Source organism: Mauremys reevesii, linkage group 6 (genome assembly GCF_016161935.1).
Source record: "Mauremys reevesii isolate NIE-2019 linkage group 6, ASM1616193v1, whole genome shotgun sequence".
Taxonomy (NCBI): domain Eukaryota; kingdom Metazoa; phylum Chordata; order Testudines; family Geoemydidae; genus Mauremys; species Mauremys reevesii.
In genome coordinates, this window is record NC_052628.1 from 13,141,203 (window position 1) to 13,160,000 (window position 18,798).

The following is an 18,798-nucleotide window of genomic DNA, read 5'->3' on the forward strand; positions in this document are numbered from 1 at the left end:
AGAAAGTGATTAAAATAAAAAGCAATGTTAAGGTGAAGGTAAAATTCCATAGGGAAACCATGGAAAGAAATCCTTTACATCGGGTGTCACCGTAGCACAATAGGGATCTATTTTCCTCAGGCACTAGAATTTAACAGGAGTTATTGGCTCCATTAAAGTCAATGGGAGCTTTGCCACTGGGGCCATCATTTCACCCGTTATGTATCTGCACTGATAAGACTGAAAACTTCTATTGTAGGGGTACTTAAAATTTTGCTCAGCTGCCTTTGGTCACTAAATAAGTATTTGCAATTAGTTTGCAGCATTCAAGGTATTTCTATAGTAAATATAAGGAAGTACAAGGGAATACAGAAAGTAGTGATGTCACTGTTAATTTATCGTAGCAACTTTTTCATTGCCACCATTTTATATCCGGATCACTTGGGGACAATTTCAGAATGCGGCTAGTAGACCCTCACTAGAACTTCAGCAATACAGGCAGTCATACCTCTCCGTCTGTCAATATCTGAGTATGGGATACACTCTGAGATAAAATGTGAAGGCCAAACTCCCATTGGTTTCAATGGAGCTAGGATCTTCACCCACAGGCTCAAGCTGAGGGCACAGTAAAAAGCACAATCTTATTTAAACAACACGGAATTCCTTTCCTCAGCATAAATAACCCTGGAGCAGGTTCTCCAGTACCTGAGGAAAACTTGAACAGGGGGAACTTGAACCTATACCAAATTTCATCCCAGTGCATATCCTAATTTCTTCCACCAGAGTAGAGGAGTGACCATGTAAGAAACCAACAAAAAACACTGTAGTGATCGGGAGTGAAAATACATTGTTCTGTAGCTGTACTAAGGCCTGGTCTATACTAAGGGGGGGGGTCGAACTACCTTAGTTCGGGCTACTCACCCGTCCAGACGCCGCGGGATTGAAGTCCGCGGCTCCAAGGTTGACTCCGCCACCGCCGTTCGCGGTGGTGGAGTTCCGGAGTCGACCGGAGCACGTGGGGAGTTCGAACTATCGCGTCTTGATTAGACGCGATAGTTCGAACTCCGAGAAGTCGAACTCTCTGCGTCGACCCACGCGGTAAGTATAGACCTACCCTAAGATAGTAAACCCTTCATGGCAGGAACCATGTCTTCTTATATGTTTGTACAGCACCTGGCATACTGGAGCCTTGATCCTGATTAAGGCCTCTAAGTGTTACTGTAATTATAATAATTAATAACTTGTAAACTGTGCATTTCAAGGGATTCAATAATAGATTGGGTAACAAAAGTAGCAATTATCTCTTTTACTGAACATAGCCAATGATATGGTAATTTCAGTGATCTAACTATTCTTAAGTCAAAAGCATTCAATTTAATGTCTCAGTCCTTCTCCTGTTGAAGTCAATGGTGTTTTACATCCAGCCATAAATTATATGCTTTACAATATTTTCCTCCCTGCTTTCTAGATTGCTATGTGTTAGTAATTCATAGACTATGTATACACAGGGTAATTGTTTCATCTTTTGCCTGTGTTTACTCAATTTACACTTGAGGTGATTAATACCTTCCATCAAAAGATATCAAAGCATTTACATTAATTACATGACCCTGGCAAGACTATTAGCTTTTTCAGGCATGGTCCAGGCTTCATGGCTGTCAGTAAATAGAGCTGGTTGAAATTTCTCAAACAACAAGTTTTTTTGTTGAAAAATAACTTTATTTTCAAAACAGTTATGTTTGCAAAATACTGCTGACTTTTAAAAAATTCTCACCAATTTTTTTTCAAAATATATTTTATTGAAAATGTGAATGACATTTCTCATTTGCCGAAACTGAAAAACAAACAAACAACCCCACCCTCAGGTTTTTGGTAAATGAAAACAATATAATAATGATTTTGATAGATATTTCAATAAAAATGCTGCAAAAAGTGAAGTGAGAGAATTCAAAATCTGTGGAACAGAGATAATTTCAACATTTAAAAATAATATTTTTTTTGCAAAAGATATTTTTTGAACAGGTCTGTCTATAACTCATATAGGCCAAAATTTTCAAAGGTAGGTTGAAAGTGAGTATACACTGCTACCAGATCAGAATGGTAGTGCTTTCCATTCACTGTGCACAGGTGTAAATGACTGCATAAAGCACAGGTCAGTGAAAAATCAGCATATTTACTATTGTAAAACAAAAAATGGAATACTCACATGGGCATTGACACATGCTGATGCCTAAGGACTATGCACCTGATTCTCCTTTGTTAATATTTTACATCAGTTTAATTCCAGCTTTAGTGAAGTTATTCCTGACTGAGACCAGTGTAACTTACAGCAGAATCAGGCTAGTTGATCCAGCTGGGTTTATTGTCACATATAAATGGGTGAAAACCTGGCCCCATTTTAGTCAATGGCAAAACTCCCGTTGACTTCAATGGGGCTAAGATTTCATCCCCTTTATTTTGCTATGAAGGAAAAAATTAAGAAAAAGCTTGGAAAGAAGGTTTTTCTTTGGTGAACAAAATAATCCATATGAAAGTGAATCTGCACTGCATGCCCCTTGCTTTCACACTGACATAGGTAATGGTGAAATACTCATATGGAAAGTACCCGAAGAGTAGAGCCCTTCTGGGAAGATCCCTAAATGGATTTTTTATTTGCAACCCTCAAATACAATCCTAAGAGCCTATTCTTTCCATAGGAGTTGTGTATTAATGTGTTCCAGCTGAGGAGCCTGCATTAACAACTCTTATGCTCTTGTATTAAGCATTATGTCTCATCTTTAAAGTCAGATTAATGGAGATTAGTGGTACCACTTAAGAGTTTAAACATCACACTGACCCAAATTGTTTGTGCAGCTACAATGTACAATGTGCAAGGAATAGCCCAGCCAGGGGTCTTACCGTCTGGAAAGTGATTTCATTAATTGTTTGATAGAAGAAAGCTTGTGTGACTTGCTGCCCTAATCCGTATGTTGTCCTCCCATATTTCCCATACATTTCACATCCCTTGTGAAAGAAGTCTGATTATCCATCTACATAAGTATCCATTTAGTAATCAAAGATAATTTCTCTCTTTCTCCATGTGGCTTTTCTTCTTGTGTAACCCACATGCTGTATATTGCAACATTTGACTTTGTTTGGCCCAAAGAAAGGGAGAGAAACAATGAGAGGACAGGACATGGATTTTAGTTGGATACAGGCAGAAGGCCAGGGCAGGGCAACTCAGCTAGAAGGGCTTAGAAACATCCAGAACTAGGCTGTGGCAGTTACTAGACATGCTTGGTAGCTGTATAGGAAGTTTTCATTGTGGGCAAGATGCCTGGAAGGTCACACCCACTCACCCTTTGAGGGCTGAGCCAATCAAATTGTGTATGTGTGTTGGGGGAGGTTCTATGTATAGGAGCCCCAGAAAGCTCTGGGGATTTAGAGGTTGATCATGCAGGACTAGGCTCTTTGGATACAGGTGAGTGCTATTACAGCTGTATTTACTATGGTAGCCCTCCATTATGAGTGTTTGGTCTACCATGGTATGTTTTATGGACCTAGAGGGAGAGAAACGTTTGTCACCCCTAGAGGCTTAATTTACATTAAGCTGTCACCCAACTGCTTTAAACTAGGATTCTGTCTCAGTTAAAGAGAGAATGGGGCAGTGCTTAGTGTGGTGAGGGATTGTAACTAATACCTGACTTAGCTGGGTTTTTGGGGGAAAGATGGTGCCTTGTAAGTGAGAGACCCAGGGAATGCATATTTTATGTGCTGACCCCAACACCTGTACCATTTTGGATAAGGCTACAGATTTCTTTCACCAGCAGCTGAGGACTAGTCAGCAGTTCACCCAAGGGCTGGAATCCTGCTAGCTATGGAGATCCCTAAACTTTGCTGATAGGGTTCTCAAGTGTTTAAAAGGACTGAGATGATGCTTCCCTCCCATGGTCCAAAAAGTCCAGGTGACACACCCTATGTACTATGGCCACACTGTTACAACTGTGAAATCATCTCGGAGAGAAGATCAGAGGGGAATGTGTTTTGATATGTGTGCTAAGCATAGAAGTGTAAATGTTCTGTTGAAACCTTATATCTGAATATATGTAACAGTAAAGTGGGAAAGTCTGTATGAGGAACAGTAGATTTACTGTCTAATAGCTTTTTGTTTAAAAATTATTCATAGTATTCCAAATACTATTTACAATGGTTTCTGTGTGCATTAAATGTTTGTTTTACTAAGAAGCTGTGTAGTACTCCTCCCTCTCCACAGTTGACTGGGAACTATTTGCATCTATTTGTCAGGGTTTTACATGCAATAGTCCTGAAGTTTAACTCAGTGTACTGCATTCTGAAAAGACAGGACTCTGCCCTCTGCTTCAGCAAAGAGTTAAGCTGAGCTGCAGGAGGAAGGAGAGCATAATAATTATACGTTATTTGCCTCTGCATTCCCCTACCCCACTACACTTGCATTCCACTAGCAGAAGCTGGAATGGTTTTATGAATGTTTCTTATCCATCAGAGGCCTGGTCCTGCTCCCACTGAAGCCAGTCCGAGTAGGATCAGGCCCTACAAGAATATAAATAAATAGGTCTGGCCAAAAACCAAGAATTCCATTTTGCAAAAACATTTGAAGTTTTGAAATGTTGAGGGTTTTTTTTTGTTCTGCAGTGGCATGGAAATAATATTTTGAAATCTTTAATGACAAAACATTTGTGAGAGTCCCACTCCAGAACAGCCAGAGCACTCACCTGGAAGGCCTGAGAGCCATGCACTAGTTCCTTCTCTCTCTCTGATTTAGAGAAGGCACTTGAATCTTGGTCTTACACATTCCAGCTGTCTGTCCTAACTACTGAGTAGTGAGTCAGAGTGCTTGCTGCAGTACTTTTCCCAACCTAGTGTTAAAAATTTCCCATATCTGGTGAAAAATTCCCAGATAAAGTTTTTTTACAGTGCTTCTATATCCTGGGAAATTTCCCCAAATCTGGGAATTTGTGAGTAAAATGTTTCAACTTGGGAAATTGGGAATTTTCATTCAAAACATTTTACTCACAAATTCCCAGATTTGGGGAAATTTCCCAGGATATAGACACGCAGGTCCAATAAATGCTTAATTAGCTACACAAAATGGAATATTTCTAATAGGAAAGATGGAGACTGACTCTATAGTCCAATGGCATGTCAGAAACCCAGGTTGGAGTTTGTATCCTGAATTGGATATAGCAAGAACTTGAACCTGGGTCTCCTAGATTCCAGGTGAAAGCCTTAATCACTGAGCTATTGAATATTCTATGAGGGTTTCATTCTGTTTGGTTTTGACCAGAAATTCCATCTTGACAGCCCAAGGAAACTCGCATCATAAGCGATCTGTTTCTGCACAATGTTTGGTTTCAACAAACCAGCATTTTCTGATGAGAAAGGTTGAGTTGAAAAGTTCCTGAAAAGTTCTACAATTAAATCTATAGCAAAAGCGCTGCATTGTATTAAAATGGCTGGTTTTAATTATTGGAATGAGTCATCTTGAAATAAGCAGTGGAATGCTGCAGAACAAACCAACAGAAGTTAAGTGGTGATTAAAATAAAATAAAAATCTCACTAATTCAGGTTTATTTTTTTTGTGAAATAATTTTTTTAAACACACTATTACATTTGCCCTGACACCGAGACCAAGATCAAGTTAGATGCGTGCTGCAGTTTGCAAGAAAGCATTCAGTTGTTTGGATTTTGTCTTGATACAGTAGAAGACAGCCATACACACACACACACACACACACAACTTCCAAAACATTACAGATAGCTGACTTCTGTGGGAATCTCTCCACTGACTTCATTGTGCTTTGGATCTGGCTCTAAGGGGGAGTGCTTCCTCTCCTTCTCTGCAGTAGCAGCCCCTTGGCTGGTTGTGCTTCTCTGGTTCCAGCAGCTCCTACAGGCTTCCACTTGTAGAAGCAGCTGGAAACCCAGAGAAGAGCCAGCACCATGTGAGCAGTCTGTTCTGTCTCTGCAGACAACCAGCAAGTGTCCGGGAACCACCAGTTATTGGGGGACTAAAGTTTGGGGAATATTGCTGCATCCAGCTGAAGTGACAAGGAGTCTATGTGGAATTAATTTAAGCTAGGTCTAGGAGATGAACCCTCACCCCTAAGTTTATAAAAATTGCCATAGAGTAACTGCAAGTTGCTTTTATGGCTTATCTGAAGGACAGTATATTTCCAGCAGCTTGTTTCCATCCTCCCCATAGCATGTGAGGGAATACATTGGTTCAGCACTGACTCAGCAAGGAGAGAACCATCTACTAAATCACTAGCTTCACTTCTTGCAACACCTGGGTTTCTCCCTGGAGGTTTCTCATCCAAATACTGACCCATCCTGACCCTGTTCAGCTATTGAGAGCTGACAAGATCACAGCCTGAGGTGGTATGGCTGAATTTACATGTGCTTAACAAATTGCCTGTTCACTCAATTACATTTTATTTAATCATCTGTAATCATATAAATTATGCCTGATGGTAGTAAATGTTCATGTCGGTTCCTAATTACAGATTGATTAATTGTCTGTGGTGATCTGTATTACTTATATAAGAATATATGAAAATGATGATAAATTATAATCAGTGTGCGGCTTTCCATAGCAGTATCCCATTTCAAACATAACCCTACCTGGGGAAAACTTTGATATTCATCCTAACTGCACCAAAGATGTTCTGCATTACCTCATACCCAAATTGAAGAACACCGTTGTTCGAAAACATATGGGGGAAAAAAGAAAGTAGATTGTTTTGTGACTCATGTGATGCTCCGTGCTAATAAGAGACTCTTGAAAGATTTCTAAGCACCAGGAATTTGCCTGTGGTTTTTGCTCCATTAAATACCAATTTTGATTGATCACCAGTTCAGGTTTCAGTGAACTGTGAGAGTCGGGAAACTGGCAAACATTCTGTGATGATATGATTTTGACAAAGCAGGCTTTCTTGTTTGGATACTTTCATCAAGTTGCAGGTCTCTTGCATGGAGCTCCCTATGACTTACTCCATTGTGATGGGACTAATGTCATAGCAACTGCTTACAGTTTAGAAGCCTGACAGGGAAAAGCCAGACTTGTCTCTATTAATCAATAGCCATTTTGAGTGGATAGCTTATGTTCTTATGCGGAAGCGTTGGGTTGAAGAGTCATCCTGGAAGGAGCTGGGGATCTTTGGGGAGATACTAGGTAGCCTTATACTTTCCGAGTTCATTACAAACCATACTCCAGGTCTGAACATCAGCAGGTTTGGTGGTACTGTCTGTACTCAGATGCAGATCTGCATTTTGTAAACAACCTGTTTTCATGCTGGGCTGCACCAAAATTCTGCATCTGAACACACCTCAACTTGAGAGTGGTTGAAATCCAGATCCTAAATTTGCCTCTCTCTTCAAAATGGGTTGTCGCTGTTTTTTGGTGTCACAACCAATTCCTATGGTGTTAGAGACCCCTGAATCTGGAAAGGGTCAGATGAGCTGAGCCTGATTTAGCTTCTCCAGTATTCATTCATGGTTACATGGGTTCACCTGGGGCTTGCTGTTTCTTTGGGAACAAGCAGTGAGACTACAGGCCACAATGAACATGCCTCCTGCCTTGCCCTGTGTGATTTTTATCTAGGAAGCATAGTTCAGACTCATAGAATCCTAGAATATCAGGGTTGGAAGGGACCTCAGGAGGTCATCTACTCCAACCCCCTGCTCAAAGCAGGACCAATTCCCAACTAAATCATCTCAGACAGGGCTTTGTCAAGCCTGACCTTAAAAACCTCTAAGGAAGGAGATTCCACCATCTCACTAGGTAACCCATTCCAGTGCTTCACCACCCTCCTAGTGAAAAAGTTTTTCCTACTTTCCAACCTAAACCTCCCCCACTTCAACTTGAGACCATTACTCCTTGTTCTGTCATCAGGGGCGGCTCTAGGAATCCCACCGCCCCAAGCAGGGCGGCGCGCCGCGGGGCGCGCTCTGGCGGTCGCCAGTCCCGCGGCTCCGGGGGACCTCTGGCAGACATGCCTGCGGAGGGTCTGCTGGTCCTGCGGCTCTGGTGGAGCATCCGCAGGCATGCCTGCAGGAGGTCCACCCGAGTCGCGGGACCAGCGAACCCTCCGCAGTCATGCCTGAGGGAGGTCCACTGGTCCCGCACCTCCGGCGGACCTCCCGCAGGCATGACTGCGGAAGGTCCGCTGGGGCCGGCTGCTGCCCTGCCAGCAAAATGCCACCCCAAACGCGCGCTTGGCGCACTGGGGTCTGAAGCCGGCCCTGTCTGTCATCTGGTATCATTGAAAACAGTCTAGATCCATCCTCTTTGGAACCCCCTTTCAGGTAGTTGAAAGCAGCTATTAAATTCCTTCTCATTCTTCTCTTCTGCAGACTAAACAATCCCAGTTCCCTCAGCCTCTCCTCATAAGTCATGTGTTCTAGCCCCCTAATCATTTTTGTTGCCCTCCACTGGACTCTTTCCAATTTTTCCACATCCTTCTTGTAGTGGGGGGCCCAAAACTGGACACAGTACTCCAGATGAGGCCTCACCAATGTTGAATAGAGGGGAATGATCATGTCCCTTGATCTGCTGGCAATGCCCCTACTTATACAGCTCAAAATGCCGTTAGCCTTCTTGGCAACAAGGGCACACTGTTGACTCATATCCAGCTTCTCGTCCACTGTAACCTCTAGGTCCTTTTCTGCAGAACTGCTGCCTAGCCATTCGGTCCCTAGTCTGTAACAGTGCATGGGATTCTTCCGTCCTAAGTGCAGGTCTCTGTACTTGTCCTTGTTGAACCTCATCAGGTTTCTTTTGGCCCAATCCTCTAATTTGTCTAGGTCCCTCTGTATCCTATCCCTACCTTCCAGCGTATCTACTACTCCTCCCAGTTTAGTGTCATCTGCAAACTTGCTGAGAGTGCAGTTCACACCATCCTCCAGATAATTAATGAAGATATTGAACAAAACTGGCCCCAGGACCAACCCTTGGGGCACTCCACTTGAAACCAGCTGCCAACTAGACATGGAGCCATTGATCACTACCCGTTGAGCCCGACGATCTAGCCAGCTTTCTATCCACCTTATAGTCCAACCATCCAGCCCATACTTCTTTAACTTGCCTGCCAAGGAATAACACATCCACTGCTTTCCCCATATCCACAGACCCAGTTATCTCCTCATAGAAGGCAATTAGGTTAGTCAGGCATCACTTGCCCTTGGTGAATCCATGCTGACTGTTCCTGATCACTTTCCTCTCCTCTAAGTGCTTCAGAATTGATTCCTTGAGGACCTGCTTCATGATTATTCCAGGGACTGAGGTGAGGCTGACTGGCCTGTAGTTCCCCGGATCCTTCTCCTTCCCTTTTTTAAAGATGGGCACTACATTAGCCTTTTCCCAGTCATCCGGGACCTCCCCTGATCGCCATAACTCATAGCTGTATTGCTGTTCACTGCAAATCCAAACTCCCTGCTGCTGATGCAGACTAGCTGATGGATCTTAAAGGTCTTCTTCCCTTGGAAAAGCTACTTGCAAAATCAGAAAAAAAGCCAAGGAATTTCACTTAACTTCAGTACAAAACACTTGTTTAGCTGATGGATTCCAGGCCAAATTCTGTCCTCATTTACACTTGTGCAAGCACACAGACAAAGGTGTAACTGAAAGCAGATGGTCTAGGCTCCATTCCAGTTCCACCACAGTCTTTCTGTGTGACCTTGAGCAAACTTCTTAGGATAAGAAACTTGCAGCCCAGCAGGAAGAGGAGCTAAGGTGGCTTTGAATCACCTTTGTGCCATCTCAGATCTGGGCTGTTTGTGGAGGGCAATGAGGTCCTTGGAGTAACTTAGCTGTGGAAGGCTCAGCAGCCTGTTCCCAGCTACCTGCAGACAGCAGTGCTTCCTGGAATCCCTGTGAAGCTTCAGCTTCAAACCTTTCTCTTTCTGCCTCTGAGATGCCCCTCCTGGCTTTGGTCCGGGCTCTGGTACATCTGCTATACCTGGGGCTTGTGGCAGAGGTCTCATAGGGCAGTACAAGCTGCCTTGAACAAAGTTTGTGCCATGGAGACTTCTTCCTAACCCGATATAGACCTTTAGCGCTGCTGCAGGACTGTAAAAGGGCTGTCCTGGAGGGGAGAATCCCTCCCTTAATCTCTCTGGGCCACAGTTCTCCATCTGTGAAATGCAGATAATAGTGCTTCCTTTCTGTCTTGTCTTCCCACACTGGCTTGCTAGAATCTCTGCATTTCCGAAAGTATTTAGGTGCCTCCTAAAGATGCAGATAATCAAAGTGCACTGTTGATTTCCATGGGAATTAGGCACCTAATCTGCTTAGGCACTTTTTGAAAACCCTGCTAGGCCCCTATGTGTATCTTTAGGCACCTAAATGCCTTTGTAAATCTGACTACTTATTTTGAAAATGTTGGCCTGGATGACTTCCTCAAGTATTTAATAGTCCATTTGATGTCTATAATTACCTCTTTCTCTTAGTATAGCTTGGAAATGGGTCCCACATTCCACTGAGCACTTCCATCTCATTCTCTACTGTGCTGATTACTTTTTCATAAGATGCATTTTGAGTTTGAGCTAGGATCCATTCCCTTTCAGATGTGCTCTTTATATCCTTTCAGTGTCCAAGGCCTTGGCATACGGTTCCTTATATATTGTTTATCCAATGTTATTGAGTAGCTTGCCAGGATCCAAAGAGCTGAAGAAGCAGGAATACTTTCTTTTGTCAGGTTGTTCTTGAAGTGCTGTAACAGAAGACACAACAAATAAATATTAAGGGCTTCTCCCATTATTGGAAATTAAATAATTTGAAATCCATCATTTCTAGCTACTGAAAACAATTACTGCGCCTTCTCTTCTTACTGACCTCTTACATACTAGAATCGCATTCTCCAGTGTCTTCTTTTCCAGTCTCTCCATACTTATTTCCTTTAATCTGCCATCATAGTTCTGCCTTTTTATGACAAACTTTATGCATGGGACGCTGTCTCCATCCCAGTTTACAAACTCACCACCCTCTCTTCATTCAAGTCACCCCTAAAATCTCGCTTCTTTTCTGATGCCACAACAAGTGACTTAGGGAATTATTAATTTTTAGATATATTTTTATAACTATATTTTAATGTGTCTTGTAAAGCACCCTCCCGGATCTCTCTGTCCATAGAAGGTTCAAAGCTATATGCAGTCCAGCTGTTATCTAATCAATGCTGTGTAGTATTTTGAAAACTGTCAATGAGGTTTAGGCTCTTGCATGTCTAAGGCCTGGTCTACACTGGGGGTGGGGGTGGGTGGGAATCGATCTAAGTTACGCAACTTCAGCTACATGAATAACGTAGTTGAAGTCGACATACTTAGATCTACTCACCGTAGTGTCTTCATTGTGGTAAGTTGACTGCTGATGCTCCCTCGTCAACTCCGCCTGCGCCTCTTGCTCCGGTGGAGTACTGGAGTCAACGGGAGAGCGATCGGCGGTTGATTTATCACATCTACTGAAGACGCGATAAATCGACCCCTGCTGGATTGATCGCTCTGGAAGTAAGTGTAGACATGCCCTAAATGACTTTTGAAAGTGAGACTTAGGCAATGTCTATGCTACAAAATTATGTTGATCTAACTTATGTCTACATACAGCCACCGCAGTTATTAAATCTCTTGTGTGTGCACATTTGGCTCCTTGTGTCAGCAGCGCGTGTCCTCACCAGGAGCGCTTGTATCAATTGTACACCTCTACCCCGATATAATGTGACCCAATATAACACAAATTTGGATATAACGTGGTAAAGCAGCGCTCCGGGGGTGCGGGGCTGCGCATTCCGGCAGATGAAAGCAAGTTTGATATAACGCGGTTTCATCTATAATGAGGTAAGATTCTTTTTGGCTCTCGAGGACAGCGTTATATCAGGGTAGAGGTGTATTGTCAGTGGGGAGAATTGGGCGACAGCTGCCGAAGACCAGAAATAGTCGACATAAGCAACACAATGTGTACGCTGACACTATGCCAACCTAATTACATTGACCGCGACTCTACGGTGCTCAGGGACGTGGTGCTGCTAAATCAGAGTAGAGAGGGACTTACATTGGTGGGAACCAAATTTAAATGAAGACACTTTCAGAGCTAGGTCAATGCCAAGCAGCTTATGTTGAGCAGACCATAGGCTCCTTAGTCACATAGGCACTTTTGAAAATTTTAGCCAGGAACTGCTTCCTTTATTTGATATGAGGCACTCAGCCCCTCACAGTACTGGGTAAAGGGAAACTCAGCAACATAAACCTGATTTGTGAAATCGCCCATCTTGATCTGCTGTATTCAACAATAAGGATTACAGGAGATCAAGTTAGACTTGACAATAGTATGTTGTTCCTATTTTCTGGCAGATATTCTGGTCATATGACCAAATAGATAATATGTCTAGCAGCCACCAATCATTCTAAGCATCTTGAACACCTGCCTCTACAATATAATGGAACTTGTTTGTATTATACCAAAAAAAAAAAAAAAAGAGAGAGAGAGAGGTTTTGAAAATCCAGATTACAATAAGCACATGGTCTTTATAACTGTGGCGTTTGTATAACTGTATCATACCTCCCCCAGCGAAGGAGGGGTTAATTCATCTGATAACCCTCTTGCCTTTTAATTAGTTACTAGCTTGTAAAATCTCATTGGTATCATTCTTCTCCGCCCCTTCCAGGATCTTAGACACACTTACTTGTGCTGATCCTCCCTAGTGTCTTGGATAATGTGGCTTTCATGATGCATTCCTTTTCCCATCTGCTCTGACAATAGAAAAGAAAGATTGAACCCTTAGGGCTGAATTCTGACTTTTTTTTTTTTTTCTCTACTGACTCATGTGTCCCTTCTTCACTGCCGCCCATGGCAGATCTTATGTTTGTTTCAGTAGTTGTGCACTCTGTATGATTTTCTCTTGATCAGAGCCACCCTGATTGCCCACTCCCCATGCTGAAAACATGATGGGAAGGGTATGCTGAAATGGATAGAGGACTTGGACTGGAGCATTAATTACATGATCATGATTATTCCATTTTCTTGATTGAAGAAGGCTGGGGAGATGTGCCCAAATTGCATCATTCCCCTCTTTCTTCAGGTCCCTGGGATGTCTTCTTGGGGTTCTGGAGAGATTTTGGAGGGTGAAGCTAGGCAGGGTTGGGAGCGGAGTCTGGGGATGGTCTATCAGCTATCACCCCCTTCAAACCTGTGGAAATTCTCTTGGGATTTTACCAGGGATATTAATGTTGCTCCTTAAACATTCCTTGTCTCTGTCTTCTACCTGCCACAAAGAGGGAAAAACCCAGGAATTGCCAGGTGACCGTTGACACCAGAAGCTTAGTGGGCACAGAATTTAGTGCAGAGGTGCCCCCTGGATTTCACACCCAGATCCACTTTGGTCCAAGGACATCCATAGAGTTAAACAGCCACATGCCTCTCTCCTCGTTTGTGACCATTAGAAACGCCTAGCTTTCTATCCAGAAAGACATTCTGGATAAAACTTTAGAATTGCTTTGTAATTCAGGTGTACAAAGGATTTATTACGGGGTTGTTTTTGATGGCTTCTATATGGAAAGTAACTGCTATTCTCTCCACTGGGCCCTAAAAAAATTAATGGCCTTTTTGGAGAAAGCACTTGGAACCCAGTTCAAGAAACCATTATCTAAGTCAGTGGATGATTCTTACTATGCGTCTCTGTTACCCTTATTGAAACAAAAAACTGTGTTTTCTTCTTGGCTCTGCTACTGACTTGGCATGTGCTCTTGGACAAATCACTTAACTGCTCTGTGCCTCAGTTTCCCCTTTCTGTAAAGTTGGTATAGCACCTGTTGTGATGCTTAATTAAATACCACCTGTAAAAGTGCCTGGGTATCTTTTGTATGTAGCATGCCATAAAAGTCTGTAAAGAGTTGTTAATATGATGATTCATGTTGTTTCTAAGTGGAAACAATTGGCTCAAAGGGAAAAAGTGATAGGATTGTAGGGATAACATGAACCCAGGAGACATGAGTGTTGCAGTTCTCATCACCAGTTTATCAGGGCCAGTGATTTTTATATCGTAGCCTGAGCTGGGATTTGCTATTTTCTTTTTGTTTAAATCTTTAGTGGGGTTTTTAAAAAACTTGTTCTATTCAGACTTGATTGTAAGCTGCCTTTTTGTGCTATGTTTGTACATAGGGTGACCAGATGTCCGGATTTTATAAGGACAGTCTCGATTTTGGGGGCTTTTTCTTATATAGGCTCTTATTACCCCACACCCCATCCCGATTTTTTTACACTTGCTGTCTGGTCACCCTATTTGTACAGCACCTTGCACAGTGGGGTCCTGGACCATGACTGGGGCTCCTATATGTGACTGTAATACATGTAGTTAATAATAATAATAATAATAATACTTAATAATAAATTCTTAGGGATGGGAGACGGAGGTTCTGTGTCTGGACGACTTTTGGTGTTGGGCTGTGGTAGCTGATTTTGCCAGTTTATGGAATTCCCATCCATCCATCTCACCTTTCAATTATATGGAAGAAACCAAAACAAACTCAAACAACGCTAAAGCGACCCCCTTGCAGTGCATCCCATTGGCTTGCTGGTAGGATCCACTTCTAGCATAACCAGCTTCTTTTACAAGTTGGACAGCATCAAACCATTGCTTTTTGACCACATCTAATGCTTTCCATGAATAAAGCAGGAAAACTCTCCCCAGCAGCTCAGTAGCCGTTTCCATAACCAGCGGTTTAAATCATTCTAATTGTTTTTACAAAACCAATCTGTGCGGGCAGATAAATAGATAAAGTATGTTGGTGCTTTTCAAAAATGCCGTAGATATGTTGCTGATGCTTTTCTATCAGTTAATTTTCATAAAAGGTCATTAATGATGTGCGCACTGAACCAGAGGCCCTGGATTAGAGAGTGAAAGTATCTCTGAGTGAATGACGAGCAATGCTGAGGGGTCAGCACATTACAGAATGATTCTCTTTAATTATTTACATCCCTCTATCTATTGTATAGCAAGCTTTGGACCCGCTGCAAGGAATTTCTGCCTCCCTTTTACTAATCTGAAGGTCCCGTTTTGTTGCCCAGGAACCAAATTAATTTAAATAAAGCTTGTCTAAAACAATAACTTCTTCCTACTTCTTTTGATCAAAAAAGACCAATGCAGTCTTTCTGTATTAGAGCAATTCTACATGACCTTGAATAAAAAGAGTTCTACAAGATATAAGTAAATCCTGGTGGATACATTCTGTTAATATCCTTTTGAGTATAGATCACATACTTTGGCATAAAGATGTAGGTAGGTAGAACAAAATTGTCAACTGCATTGTCAGCATCAACAATGAAATAGTTCAGATTCTTGCTTTATCCCCAAAACTTTCCACTCGCTGCATCTGCAGCAACTTATAGCATTAAAGGCCAGTTGGCATTAACGTCTAAGACTCCATTATCTGGGGTTATCGTCTTAGCTGTTTAAGTACTTAAAATACATTTTGTCAGTGTGATGTTGATGCTAATTGCTGTTGGAATACCTGTAGGATAAGCTGGATATACCAACCACCACATTCGTACTGATATATGCTAGTCTGGTCCTGGTGTAAAATACAATATGGGCTCAGTTGCTGTTGGATTCTTTCATCTAATTAAAAAAAAAAAAGCACTAAATTAGCTAGAAGGATAATGATTAGGGTAAAAAAAAATATTTTTCATAGTGGGTTCCAAATTTTTTTGGCCATTATTGGCATAATTTTGGTTACTTTTTTTAAACAGAAGGTAATTGGAATTGTTGACAATACGAGTTTTCTTACATAAATAACAGTAGAGAGAGCACCAGAGAGAAAAGATAAGAAAATAAAGCAAAGTTGAGGCATTTGAGTTATGAGTTATTGCAAGGATACAGAAGAAAACTAATGAAATAAATTGTGAGTAACATTGAATATATATAATGTGTGTAAAGAAAATTTTATAAGGCTATATGCCTCAAATGTCTGTCATTGTGACATTAGAAAAATTAAACCAAGAAAGATCCTGTATAGAAGCTTTGTGACTGAAGCCAGTATATATATTTCACCATCACTATAGTTTCATAAAGAAATACCTGCTCCAGTAAGATATAATTTTAAATACTGAAAATGTTGCAAGATTTTTTTAAGCAGTCTGATTTGCTCAGTGATGCAAGTGCTATTAATAATAACAAGCTATATGCACTCATGATTTGGAGATAAACCTACAATAATACATACCTTTTGCATTTAATACAATGGACTCCAAAATACTTAAACTTAATGCAAAAAGACTTTTCAGTGATACTGCAGGAAATTGCCATATCTGTTACATTTACACCTGCCATCTTCTGAAGAACTCTCGTATCAACTGCCTCCAGACTTCTGATGTCTGTTTCATTTAATGCAGCTGCTTCCAGGTCATAGAATAAAACTGTTAATACACTGGTTTGATAAATTTTTAGTAATGTTTTTATCAGTCCATAATTTCATCAATTTCTGTGCAGCACTTTTAGCTAAAGCACATCTCCTTTTTACCTCATTCTTGATGGAAACATTGTCATTGATCAAGATTCCTAAGTACACATGCACCATTACTAATACTTCTTAATACGTTTGATTTTTCCCCGACCCCCTTCCTGGTTTCAAACAGTCAGATACAAATCTGTGTCAAAATAGCAATAAGGACACATCTGAAACCTACAATAGAAGAGGAAGGAAACTTGGAGAATATGTGGCCGGTATATACTTTAAACATCCCCAATCATCATCTTATCTCCATCATTAACCTTAAGCATCCATTTTCTCCTGTTGATGTCCAACTGCTCATATCCTTCTGCATTTTTAATGACTCCTCCATCCATCATCAGTCACTCTTGACTCTTTTTCTTCTGTTAAATATCTCACGCACCAAGGTGTTTCTCCTGCGGAAGAGGAGCATCCTCAAACACAAACCCACCACCTCTGAGACAAGAAGTGAGAGAGAACTCCCATATGCCTCTGTTGTTTGTACTTTGGCATCATTCTTGATCAATGAACTCTCCTCTTTCCACTCTCCTGGGTCTGTAAGTCTGCTTAACACTATCTTAGCAACATAGCTCATGTGCACCACGGCCTTGGGCCCCTCCCCTCTGTACTGGAATCCTCATCCAGGCCTTCATCTCCTCTTACTTTGTCCACTTCAGTTCGCTCACCCCATCAGTCTTCACCATGTCCCAGCTCACTAGACTCTAGGGCCTGGTCTACACTAGGCGTTTAAACCGGTTTTAGGAGCGTAAAACAGATTTAACGCCACACCCGTCCACACTGAGAGGCCCTTTATATCGGTATAAAGGGCTCTTTAAACCGGTTTCTGTACTCCTCCCTAACGAGAGGAGTAGCGCTAATATCGGTATTACCATATCGGATTAGGGTTAGTGTGGCCGCAGATCGACGGTATTGGCCTCCGGGCGGTATCCCACAGTGCACCACTGACCACTCTGGACAGCATTCTGAACTCGGATGCAGTGGCCAGGTAGACAGGAAAAGCCCCGCGAACTTTTGAATATTTCCTGTTTGCCCAGCGTGGAGCTCCGATCAGCACGTGTGGCGATGCAGTTAAAAAATCAAAATAAAGAAAGAGCTCCCGCATGGACCATGCGGATGTGATCGCTGTAAGGGCAGGCAAATCTGTTCTATCAGCGCTCCGTTACAGAAGACGAAATTCAAAATCATTTTTAAAAAATCTCCAGACAGACGCCATAGCAGGGGCTCAGCGCACTGCTGCGTGACAACCGTAACGGAAAGCCAAAGAATCAAATGGACGCTCATGGACTGGAGGACTCAAGCTATCCCACAGTTCCTGCAGTCTCCGAAAAGTATTTGCATTCTTGGCTGAGCTCCAAATGCTTCTAGGGTCAAACACAGTGTCCGCAGTGGGTCAGGGCATAGCTCGACAATTTACGCACCCCCCACCCACCCCCAGAAGTGAAAGGGAAAAAAAATCCTCTCTTGACTCTTTAACATGTCACCCTATCTTTACTGAATGCTGCAGATAGATGCGATGCTGCAGCACTCAACACCAACATCCTTGCTCCCCCCGCCATGGGTGGCTGATGGTGCAATATGACTGGTACCCGTCCTCATCATCAGCCTATTGGCACATGGGGCAGTGCAAAAGGACTGGTAACCATGCCGACTAGCATCAGTTAGGTCAATCAAGGGCACCTGGCCCTAATTTTTCCTGGCAGATGGTGCAGTATGGCTGATAACCATCGTCATCATAGCAACAGGGGGCTGAGCTCCATCAGCCCCCACCCTTCATGTGTAAAGAAAAGATTCAATTGCCCCTGGACTAGCAGAGGGATGCTGGGCTCCTCTCCTCCACACTCCTTACTGTCCTGTCTGGACTATCTTAGCAGCTGGAGGCTGCCTTCCACTCATTTCTCACTAACAAGTCACTGTGTCTTATTCCTGCATTCTTTATTACTTCATCACACAAGTGGGGGGACAATGCTACAGTAGCCCAGGAAGGCTGGGGGAAGAATGGAATCAACAGGTGGGGTTGTTGCAGGAGCACCCCCTGTGAATAGCATACAGCTCATAATTTCTGCTGGATCTGACACAGAGCAGCTGTGCTCTCTGGTTCTATGATACAGTAGTTCTCTAGTACACTTGCCCAAATTCTAGACAGGACTGATTCTATTTTTAGATACCAAAAAGGAGGGATTGACTCAGGGAGTCATTCCCAATTTTGGCTTTTGCGCCCCTGGCTAAGAGCAGCCAGGGGCACTTATGACAGCAACAGATGGAGCAGTGCAAAAGGACTGGTAACCATAATCATCTTTTTACCAATTT

General features: G+C 42.3%; 1 long non-coding RNA gene across 1 annotated transcript in view; it reads left to right on the forward strand.

The window, feature by feature from the left end:
- Nucleotides 1-3,411: 3,411 nt before the first annotated feature.
- The window catches only part of LOC120408658, a 25,870-nt gene continuing 10,483 nt past the window's right edge, over nucleotides 3,412-18,798 (forward strand). Inside the window, exon 1 of the long non-coding RNA XR_005600851.1 lies at nucleotides 3,412-3,439. This is a non-coding gene — a long non-coding RNA (uncharacterized LOC120408658). The remainder of the gene's footprint in view (nucleotides 3,440-18,798) is intronic.